We start from the raw sequence: 12,615 nt of genomic DNA, 5'->3' as shown, positions 1-12,615 counted from the left end.
CTGTCTCACTTGTGAACTAGTTAGGCTTTTCATTTCCTTCACTTCTTGTGCTCTGAGCCCACATTTCTCCCCACTCCCACAGTGCTAAGCCCCGAGCTCAACACAGATACACACCACATGGCTCCCTGCATGTTATCTGCACGCAAACTACAGTAACACTGGCAAGAAGACGAGGAACGAGGAGGAAAAGCACACTGGGAGAGGGACAGGACAGAGAGTGAGTAAAGAGACACTGCTGCTGCTTTTCCAACGTTGGAGTGCCGCCAAGTCTGTGGCGGCAAAGTGAGCGTTGACCTCCAGTTAACCTTACGCGGACGCGCGTAAATAGACGGGTGCACGCGCTCACACAAGGCTTACATCCATATTTCATTGCAGAAATATATCCGCCCGACAGTATTTTACACCCACTGCGGAGCTCACCTCCCAGTGGCTGAGAGGGCCGAGGAGGGCCGGGCCTGGAGGCTGCTCTTCTTCCATCGACTGAGCCAAGAGCAACAGGGCCAATCGCACAATCATCTGGAGCAGGAGAGAGGAGGCAGAGGAAGATCCATCACTTTATTTGATTTATTCATCATTAACTCAGCCGGATCTTTATCACGAAAGCTATTGAACAGGTTACAGTGAGTGGGAGCTTCACCTCATGACCTCCAGGAAAGTTCCACACCTGTCCAGCATCTGCTGGCCAAATGAAGTCCAGGTTCTGCGCCACATAATCTGCCAAACCCCCATTCATATCCCACCTTCCTCCCCTCCCCGTCCGAACCGCGCTTAACCTCCTTCTTTGACATCCCTTTGCTTTTCTTCGTCAGTCTCTCCACCCCTCCGCTCCAGAGAAGTTGGACCACATGTGAACAGTCAGTGAACGGCATCTGGACTGACCTCTTTTTTTTGTTGTTCTCTGGCAGAGACACTGGAAAATTTCAGTGGGCATGTCCTGTTAATTCCTCTGTCTTTCCCCCCTCTTTCACTCTTTCTTATTCTCCATTAATGTCTCCCTCCCTGGTCATATCTCAGCCTCATTCTATATATATGTGCACATACATACATATAAAGGGAATGTTTTGATTCTAAGCATATCCAGTTCAGATCGCAGGGGTTTAGTGTCTCTTTCTTTCTGCTTCTCTGCTCTCATTTCTACCACTTTTCTTCTCTCCCATTCCCCTGTGTCCTTCTCCTCCAGTGCAGTGTATCATTGCTGCTTGGCTGGCCTCTGCGTAAACCCTGGGCTCGTTCAGCAGCCCTGCTTACTCTCACCCTCGGTCTCCCCGTCGCTCAGCGCGCCTCCGGAAAGTTCTCCTCGCTCTGAGCGCTGGCATCGGGAGCCGAATCCATGTATGTGTTTATGGAGTTCTGACAAATTCCTTCCTCCTCGCTCTCTCTGTTGCGTTGCAGACTTGACATGCGAGCATTATATTTAATCCCTCATTCCCCGTGCAGGCAGAGGCAGTGTGGTGGAGGAGCTATGGGGCCTGGAGTTGGAGCTACGACCTCTGTGGTGGCTGGTGCACCATTATGGAGGCAGCAGGACAGGCGAGCGATGGGTTCAGATGGGCCTTGTGGTAGAGCTATGGGATATGTGGTGGAGCTGTATTTTCTTACGGCGGGGTGCTGCCTGGGTCATTGGCACTGGGAATACTGGTCACTCTTTAATTGATTGAATTATGAATAAGCTGCTCAAATCCAGTGAGTATTAGGTTCTCCAGTAGATACTGAAAAACAACTGGCTGTGCCTGCTTTTGTGTGAGCTAGACTCAATTGTACCAAGCCACATTACAGCTGAAGTAAAACATAAAAACGCATAGTAAAGTTACCACACGTAATGGTACACCACATATAGTGCAAGAAGTATAAATTAGTCCCATAACAACGCTGTTTGTAGACAGTTTTGCCTCTATCCCGGGGTCAAATTACAGTTGCAAAGAAACACTTGAGCACTGCATCAGTAGTTTATCATACTGGGTTGATTCAGAGTGTCCATTCAGACCTGGTATTAAAGTCAAGACCAAATGAAAAATGTTTTTTTTTTTTACATTTTCAGATCACATCTCCAGCCATATTGTGCACCTATTTAACCATATATGCCCAAAATAAAAAATAATATTTTCTTTGTATTTTTATATCAAAATCATGGGATATCCATTCATTTTTTTCTGCCTATAAAACAAAATATGCATGCTTATTTAAGCTAGAACAAACCATTATCAGCCAATAATATCATGACATCCACCTGTCAGTTCATCCTCTGCTTTTTACTAGTGCAGAGCTTAATTTATTATTTAGCTTGCTAGAAATTAAATCATTTCATGCCTACATAAAACAACTGGAAAAAGACACCTAAAAACTGCACTCTGTTTGACAGGGGCCTTACTGAGCAGAAGGACACATGCATCTATTCATGGATGACAAGGTACAGCTCAGCCCAGGAGGACACCATTAATGTTTACATCCCACGCTGTCACGAGCACAAGCCTCTCGTCCAGTTCAGTAGAGGGAAAATAGTTCTTGCTTGATACTGCTCACATTAAGGTCTGTAGATCATCTTGAGTAACTGTGTCATGATTTCTGTACAGAGACAGCACTGTTGAGTTTTTTAAATGTATTTTGGCACTTTACGTACTACAAGCTGAGTGCCATCCAGCTCCATTATATTTGAGAGAAGGGTGACACCTCCAAAAGTCTGCAACTCACACCCCAACAATCTAGATGGATAAATAGTACAGGTAAAAGGAATAATTGTAATTTATATTTTGGGGTGAACTGTCCCTTTAAAGCCTCGCTTATGTGGCAGTGCTAAAAAATGCCGTTAATCATTTGTTATTAATAAGTGTAACCGCACTGATGACGTGCAGAAAGCTCTTTTACAGCCTGAACAATGAAAAGTGTCAGCAGCTCTGTCCCTTTACCGTCATGGTGTCTGCGAGGCACAAAGTGAAACAACAAGAAACACGCAAGAGAATGAGAGGGGATCAAGACAAAGACAGCGAGAAACAAGGCTGTTCTGTGGTTTCCTCTCTGAGCCGGCTTTCCCAGAAGAGTAATCAGCTAAGGGTGACCACAAAGGAGCCCAGAGGCTTTTCATCCCGGCCCAAGGGTCTCTTCTAGGACAAGTGAGGGGAGCGGGGGGGGGGGGCTGAACTTAACTATCACACTGGCCCCTCTCTCAGTTTCCCAGTGACTCACACAGCTGTTGTCACACCACTGGGCACCAGCTATATGACTACAACCCACCCAGGTTGTGGAGGGTTCACTTGTTTTGTTCATGTGTTGACAGATCTGGTCCCATTATGCTGTTTACACGCTGCTGGCCTGTTTTATTTTGTCAGGCCGCTATGTCACATGTAACTCTGCTCCGGGGATACAAACGCAATGTCTGAGTTTCTGTGGTGTTCAGTGATTGTCTCTCTTTTCCATCATTGTGTTTTCAAGCTCACTGTCCAGTGAGAGGCAGGACTTTAGTTTAAACCAACTGTTTGGTGAGTATTTTAAAATGTTCTTTTGTTTTCCTTTTGCATGTAGCCTACTTTCACCTACAAGGTTAATTTACTGGAATAATAAATCATAAAAATAACAGTTTTGTCATGGCGAAGAGCCTGAAGATAATGGTATAAAGGTAGTCATTTCTTTTTGAAGACTTAAAAAAGAAAGTTTGGAAGCTTTATATTATATTTGTGATGCCACACGTTGTGTTGTGATTAGTAGAACTATTTATCTTTTAAATGAAAAAATAGCAGAAATGTATGCATAAGTCTGTGTCCCACTTGGGCCTCCTCAAGTCAATAAAGCCTGGAAACACCCCTGAACATATAGAAGCAAACTTTCAAACATCGGTGCATCGAAACGTTATCTGCACACACAGATTTGTAGTCCAGATAGTCCAGATGCATTAGCGGAGTCTTCACTCATGCAACAAGCATGCTAACCTTGTAAGTAGCCCTTAGCTCTGTTAATCATATTGCTGTGTCCACAAGGCAGCGGTCAATGTCTCAAAACCGCCAGAATCAAACCCAGAATGCCTCCTTTCTTAGTGAAACACCAGCAACGATGATGTTGGATAATCCTCACTGGCTGCCGTGGCTATTGACATGTGACAGCAAAGTCCAGTGTGGGATTATTGAGGCACAGATTAAAAGGCAAAAAAAAAAGATCGGTTGCAAACTTGACATCCAGAGACATTAACTTTTAAAAGAGCATTAAACTAAAAGTAAATCAGTTAAGCAACAGCAGCCTCACACCGTCTGTAAGCCTGTGATGTGCCGAATTAGGGGAATCACATGTAGGTATCATTTCCAAAAATCTGTTTCTGCACATCAGACTGAAACTCACTGCATTTTAAAATGAAAGTGTAGTGCGGCTGTAGCCTTAGTGAATAGTTTGACTTTACTGCTCTTCTCTAATTCTTGTGCATAACCTCATGTTTCTTATCTATGTTGTATAAATGCTGTTTGTTTTCCAGAGAAAGGGTTCCAACCCTCTGACTACCAGGATGTTCTGTAGACCACGTTCAGTTCTTTTTGCCTTAGACAGAATCTTATCTTATCAGGCATGGCAATAGTTTTCGCTCCAGTGGAATTTTAAAGTAATTTTAGCCACTGTTTTTTGAAATATTTGTTTCACTAGAGAAGATTCTTGGCGCTCTCTGCTCTTCTCTCTGCAAGGGCTCGGGCTTCACATCCTGCATGGGAACTGCCCAAAACAACCACAAGTCATTGAGCAACTCCAGTGGAGCTGATGCTTGTTGAGTAACTTGCTCAAGGGCATCTGCGGTGCTGAACCTCTGACCTCTGCGCACAACATTTATATCCACCCAGTGATTCCAAGGTAATCTGACTCTCACATGCTTTGTCCAATTCTGTAAGACCATTTCCCCTTGAGTTCTACAATTTAAATGAGAATAATAAAGGACAACTCTAGATTATTGCTACTTGGGTCTTGTTTCTGTACTTTTGGCCTTTGTTAGAATAACATTATTATTTATAATAATAATAATTTGGTACTCACCAAGCTATTTGTAATTGTCAACCTGTGACAGAAAGTAGTTGGTACTGTACTGTACTGTACTGTACTGCTGTACTTTATTAAATTAGAAAACTAGATATAAAGTGCTTTATTAGACAGTATCAGATCCTTTATTAGACCATTGTTAGAGGGAGGGAAATTAGGGATACATTTTTTCCCACAGCTAAACCTTTGTTGGACATAATTAGAGGTAACAAAAAGTCATGTTTCCAACCAGGATGTTTAAATTCTTCCTCTGTAGCAGTTAAGAAGAACTTGACTCAGCACAGGAATTTTGCCCTCTGAAGTTTGAATATGGTTATCAGTGATTCCCAGGAAACTCAAACTGTTCACCTTCTCCACATCAGCTCCATTGATGTAGACAGGGGTGTGTGTCTTTGCCTCCTTTCTCCAATCAGCTACTTGGTTTTTCTGATGTTGAGCGGTATGTTTTTGTCTGTGCACCGTTCCTGATATGGAGTCTCCTTATTAAATCCGTCCGGTAATGGCGGTGCCATCCACGAATTTCACAATAGAGTTCTCTTCATGTCGGGGGCAGCAGTCGTGGGTGTACAGCATGAACAGGAGAGGGTGGAGAAGGTGAGACTGCCAGTTCGAACTGTCTGGGGTCTGTTTGTGAGGAAGTCCAATATCCAGTTGAAGAGTATAATGGTCCTATAATGGCAGTGTGGTTTGGTGTAATGTGGTATTATTGGTATTATTCAATAATATAATATATATTATTCTGAAATAGGTTATCCTGCATAATCAGTACTTTTGGTAAAGTATACTTTTATGAGTATACTTTTATACTTATACTACAAAGAAGTCCAATAAGGCAGGAAACAAGAGCAGTAAGATGATCATATTGGTTTTGAAAGATACATCTGGTAATATTCTCAGTTTTTATCATTTTGTCAGACTGATCTCATTCCTCTGTGCCAAACAGCTCTATTAAAATAAAGATACGTTCCTTCATTTTCATAAACACACACACACACTGTGGTTTATACACCTTCTTGAGCACCAAATGTGTAATAATGCACAGCTGAAACCAAAAACCAATGTTTGAATTACATTTGCTTTAAAAAAAAGAAAAAAACCTACAGTGCTCAGCTGTTTTAGACCTTAAAATATATATTTGTGTTATTTATGTTTTTAAAGATTAATGTCTTCAGTAGGAATGAATGAGCTGTTTTGAGTCTTTTGATTTGTTGACAGTCATAAAAATGTAGAGCTCTACCAGCCTCCTCTAAATAAAGCCCCAAACTACCTAATTTAGCCAAAGCAGGCTAATTTCGGGCCTGACAATGCCATTATTACGGAAACTGTCCATTGTAAACATCCATCACAGTTGACAGACTGACTTCATGGCTCTAATTTACCTTCCTTACTCACTGTAATTGTGCCCACTTAAAATTTTCCTGTGCAGTGCTGGATAATTATAGACATTACAGGCATGCTCACTTTCAGTTTCACTACCAAATGAAGTGGTTTCAGTAACGAGGATAAACTGTTGGCAAATGATGACGAAAATTATGAAAATGAGACCAGACCTTTTTTTAAATGTTGGGACTTACTGTCTTACTGTCTTACTGAAATAAGCTTCTGAAAAAGAACATTTTTTAAGTCTCTTTCAGCATTTATGGGGCCTTCACAGATGACAGCTGGTCATACCATGGGCACTAACACACCCCCATATCATCACAGATGCTGGCTTTTTAACTGATAACAATCTGGATGGTCCTTCTCTTCTTTACCCCAGAGGACAAGACGTCCATGATTTCCAAAAACAATCTGAAATGTGGTCTTGGCCCAGAGAAGTCCGCAGTGTTTCTGGAGGTTGATATATGGCTTTGCTTTGCATGGTGGAGTCTTAACTTGCATTTGTAGACGCAGCGACAATCTGTGTTTACTGACAAGGGTTTTCCTAAATGTTCCAGAGTCCATGTACCGTCCTTTATACAATTATATGGGTTTTAATTGCAGTGCTGTCTGAGGGGGTCAAAGGTCACAGGCATTCATTGTTTTCAGCCTTGCCCCTTACGTGTTGCTTTCTTCTTCTTCTGATATTATAAATTGTAAATGGTTAAATACCTAAATTCTCTGCAATTGTGCGTTGGGAAATGTTCTCAAATGGTTACTATTGTTAAAAAAAATGAAGTTTCAGTTTGAACATTAAATGTCTTGGGTTTGAACTGTATTAATTAGGTTATTTCTAAAGAAGACCCAACCCTGCTCAATATGTTCAGAGGAATAAATATAAACCTATTGTAAAATGGCATGGAAAAAATAAGAGACCGCAAATTTGGATACACTAGCTGTTTCCTGTCATAACTAATATAATATTACTATACAGAATACTTGAGATGTAGCTCTTTATATGAATGTGGCTCATCAGCACTTACCATTCATATTAGTGTGCTGGATTCAGTCCCTGATGATCTGCTCGGTCAGTGCACAGGTCAGTCACTGCACTTCCCTCTGCAGCTGCAGCCATGCTGTGAGACACACTGCTTGAATGCACACAGCCATTCTGCCGACTGTTAAATGTATATTTGTAGAGTGATCTGTATAGTCTACTGTCCAAACTTTGTCTTGCACTGCATGTGAGGTCTCATGTCTTTGTACCATATGGCAGAGTGTGGTATACGCTGTAAATGTCACAATGTCAGGATAGATTTCTGTACATTTATCAGGCTGGCTCTGCATAAAAGGGCTGTAAAAATGAGGGACTGTCAGGAAAATAAATGGTTCATAGACTTTGTAGACCAAGTAAAAGTCTAAGCTATATGTATCACAGGAAAACACGTAACACGTCAGAGAGTGAGGAAGGAATTTGCTGAGCGTCACTAAACGTATCATAAAGAAAACTTTGACATTACCTCGTCTGTGAACATGATTTCTGCCTCAGTCATAAACTCAGATAGACTTTCATCGCCAGTGGAGGTTGTTTAACAACGCTACTTCATGGCGTCATCAAACTAGGTCTTTTGGAGATCTGGATCTTTTGGAGAGAGCCCTTGTTACAGAACTTACACATTGTGCATTTAAAATAAAATGGTTTTGCTTATAGAGTGCTTCAGGAATGAGTCCTAAATTCTCCAGTTCCCTCATCTTGAGGTCAAATGTGTTTTTGAGCTTCATATTTTGTTCATTAAATACCCCACACATGAATTCTGAAGCTTGTAAGGGTCTTTAAAAAAGGCACTTGCTAACAAATAGCTAAATGGTAGCTAAACAAGACAGTTTGTTCATAGTATGTTATCTTCAAGATTGTGTTGCTGAACAAAACTTCTAAGCAGGCTGTCACAAACTTTTGAGTTTATTTTCTGCACTAATCCAAAATCTAATTGAATAATCCCATTGACATTTTATGGAGGGAGCCACAGCAATGCTAACGTGCAGGTTGGCTCACCACTTTATTGCTAATTTGCAGACTCAAACAGAATCTGCAGATTTTTATTTTTTTTATTTTTTTAACAGTTTCAGTCGTGATCCAGAATGAAAATCCAGAATCTGAAGAGTACATCTGAAGGAAATATTTCGATTTTAGTAGGACCTTTAAATTTGAGCTTTTATTTCACTGCCAACAGTTCAAAACAAGATGTGATTGCTGGAAAAGTCAACCTGCATAAAATGTAGGACACGTGGCCACTAAAATGCACGGTTCAGTGTGGAGCAGAGAGAACAAAAAATAATCTGCAAAAGCATTAATCAGACATCTCCCAACAATTATATAAACAAATACATCAATAATTAATTACTAGGGTTTTGTACAAGCAGTATTTCTATTTGTTTAATATCAGATTTTGTGTGGGCCTGCGAGTGATTTGCATCAGAAGGTGCTGTGAAATACCTGTACTAACAATAACTGAGATTTTAAAAATGAAATAGTGGTATCATGTTAAAATAATACACATATGATAATATTGTGTAAATAATCCAGTTTTCTTTCCATTTTCACTTTGTCTCCCTCACTCATACTTTGAGTGTAATTGATCTGACAAATAAAATTCAAAAAGCACTGTAAACAAAGTATTATTTTTTTCAAAATTTCTATAGATGTTGCAATAATATTGTTATTGTGAATTATTTTGGCCATGATAATAGTGTGGTGAAAATCTTGACAGCCTTATTAAATCAGATTTTTTCACTTGTTTGACAAGACAGTTTTAGGTGTTGATCCTAAATTAAATGCAGCGGTGTCTTTTGGATCGTCTCGTGTGGACGTCGTGTGAAGACATGGACAGTTCACGAGGGACCTGCTGTGCGAGGGTGTGTGAGGAATGGTGTGACGGTGGAAGCGAAGCACAGAGTGTTTGAGCCTGCTTGTGGTCAAAAGCACAGTGAGGGCCTGCAACAGGAAATGACAGAACTCGGCGCAGAGGCTAAAAATAATGCCCGTTGTTAAGGGAGAATAGAGCCGGGGAGGCAGCGGAGTACAGCAAATATTATTTCAATTAAACCGCAGGCCCAAAACCACGGCCTTCTTTTCAGAGAAAAACCCAGGTGGCTGCCAGGGGAAAAAATAAAGTGAGGAGAGGAGAGGGCGAGGTGAGGAGTTGAAGCGCTCACAAACAGAGTCAAAGGTTGGGTGTTGGTGATGGTGATGGGTGGAGTGAGGGGGGTTTCTGAGTAAAATTCCTGTGAAGTTATGCCACAGTGCACTGACTCACAGAGGACAACTTTTTTTTTAAGGCTTTTTTCGCAACGGCTTCCACCACCTCCTTCCCTGACTCCACTATTGTTACCAAGAGAAGGAGGAGGAGGAGGAGGAAGAGGAGGAGGAGGGGGCGCAGAGAGCTGTAATGCTGGCATCAAACTGACACCACTCCAGTTCACCTCCCCCTTTCCTAACCCCACTCTCTCTCTAACACACATACACACACATGCATACACACTGGCAAGCTCAACACACCCTGGCACTCAGCGGTGCCGAGCTAAGAATGGAGCACTCCTTCAGCTCACGCAATGTGGTGTGCTGAAATTTCCTGCAATAAAAACGTGATTGGGAAGATACCCATTAAAATGTGTGAGGAAAGAGCCGAGAGCCTGCCAGCCAACAAAGAATGAGAAAGCAAAGATTGAAGAGGAGGAGGAGGAGGAGGAGGAAGGCAGGAGATGGAGAGGGGGGGGGAGTCTTGTAGAGAAAAGTTGGAGGAACAGAAGGATCAGGGAGGGGAGGTTGAGGGATATTCTCCTCGCTGACTGACCACTGGATACCCTGCCACCCCTCTGCATGAAAAAAAAAGTGCATTTGGCTTCTTTCGCCTCCTCTCTCACTCCTCTCTTTCTCCGTTTTTTTTTTTTTTAAATTCTGTTTTCATTTAGCACATGGCAGCGCTCCCTCAAACTCTTGAGTTTCCCAAACCAAAAGCTATTTCCTGATTCACTCCCTCTCTCATATAATTATTCTGCTGGACCGTGTTTCTCAGTTCTTTTTTCAGGGCTTCTTTTCCAGCACTGCCTGTTCTGTACTCGGGGTGACATCACAGCCTCGATGGGGCAAAAGGCGGCCCGGCTCGTATACTCTGCAGGTCAGAGGTCAGGGCTGCTCCCACTCGTTCACACATACTTAATCCCTATTTCTTACGTGCAGACCTGATGTAATTTTATGAAACACTTTTGCATGGGATCATAAAATTTGCCTGAGTCACATGTCCTTGAATACAGTCATTTAAGGTTAAGAACCTGATTTTAGTATTTCAGTACTGTTTAATATCTTAAACAATACTGAAACCTGCAGGACTGTCATAGGTAGCAAAAGTACACACTAAGGAAGGAGATTGTGGCAAACATAGTACAATAATAACATACACATAATAATAATTTATTTACTAGAGTAAAAGTGAAAGTTTGGGCAGTACAAATGTGAAATTATCCCTCTAAAGGACATTTCTACTGTCTGTTTCTGTGCAAAGCTGCCTAAACCTCACATCATAGTGTTGTACACTCAACAAAAATATAAATGCAACACTTTTGTTTTTGCTCCCATTTTTTTTTAAAAAGATCTAAGACTTTTTTTGCACATTAAAGGTTTATTTCTCTCAAATTTTGTTATAAGATAATCCATGCACAGGTGTGTGGCTGGAACATGGTGACGTCATACTAAACAACAAAAGTCACTTACAGGTAGAAAACTGGTAATTGCAGACTTATTTATCTCTGTTGTGTTTTTCAGCTGTAACTGTAACATTTAAAGATATATAGTTAAACACGGTGGTCCGACCTATCTGATACTTCTGCTGTGCTTATTTTGTGATATGATATTCTCTATAGTGTGTCCTCACTGGAAACTTCCTTTAGGTTGTCTCCTTTTAGAGCCTGTGCCTTTTCACTTTTACCAGAGTGTTTTACATAAATATCTGTGCTTCTACTTCAGTAAAGAATGTGTGTACTTTTGCCACCTCTAATGATCGTGCATCTTTTGGTATTTTTTAAGATATCATTCCCTAAAATCAAGTTTTTAACTTTAAATGACTATATTCAAGGACATGTGACTCAGGCAAATTTTATCATTCCATGCAAAAGTGTGTCATTAAATTACTTCAGGTCTACACATAATATTTTTTATTTGTATTTTTGTTAAAGGTAGAATCAGTTGGATTTTTCCAAGCTGTTCGTAAATGCACCTGAAAGATGCTAGGATATCAAATATTGATGTTTTAGGTCAGTAAAGCACAGCAAAATAATGAGAAAATAAGGAAATATGGGGGCAGAGTCTCTTCAGATACAGACAGAAAAACAAATACTCAAGTAAAGTACAGATACCGTAAGAACAGAGTATGTTTACTTAGTTACTTCCCACATCTTACGTTGTTTACATGGATATTTGTATCTTTTTGGGTGTAGAGGTGTATGAAGGGAGCCGAGGTTGTTACAAGACATTTTCTGAGCTCAAGTGGGTCACATGGTTAATATGTTAAGGGCCCTTGTTAAAGGCTGCGGTATTCACCCCATAAATGGCCACATTGTTCCCGTTCACATACACACTCGCATACACACTGAGGCTTTTTATGCCATAACTATTCTGAATCACTCGTAATGTGCCCTCAAATCTGCTGTTAAAAGTACACACTCAGTCGCACAGGGCATCAACAGTGCGTTTTAGCTACTCAACCTGTGGACTTTGTGTTTTCTCGCCCTCTCTCCCCCGTCTTTCGGCTGGTTTTGGTGGTGTTGGCGGCCTTACGCTGAATTGACACCCGACTCTCTCTCTCCCTCCCAGCTGTGTGCTTCTGTCCTCGTTCCAGCTGTTTGGGCGTGGCTGCTGCTGGCACCACAGGAAACCTTCACAAACTCCTGTTCATTAATTGAGACCACAAGAGAAGAGGCATGCTGCTGGTTGTTATTGTATGTGTGTGTTACTGTACGCAGGCTGACACAAGTATTAGTACTCACATATACTTTACACTGAAAGATGCTGGACTATTTTAAATGCTGGGTTCAGGTTGGATAAATTTGACCTAACACTGGATTAAAGATGGTGACCCAGCAGGTGCGGTGCTAAAGAAATAAATAGTAATATATTCTAAGCAGATTTGTACACAAGTCAACAAACGAGGCAACCTTAAATTGCTAGAATTTTGAGTGGATTTTGGTGAAATGCAACCACTC

Source organism: Lutjanus erythropterus, chromosome 14 (assembly GCF_056507025.1).
Source record: "Lutjanus erythropterus isolate fLutEry1 chromosome 14, fLutEry1.hap2, whole genome shotgun sequence".
Taxonomy (NCBI): Eukaryota; Metazoa; Chordata; class Actinopteri; order Lutjaniformes; family Lutjanidae; genus Lutjanus; species Lutjanus erythropterus.
Note: the sequence above shows the minus strand (reverse complement) of the source record.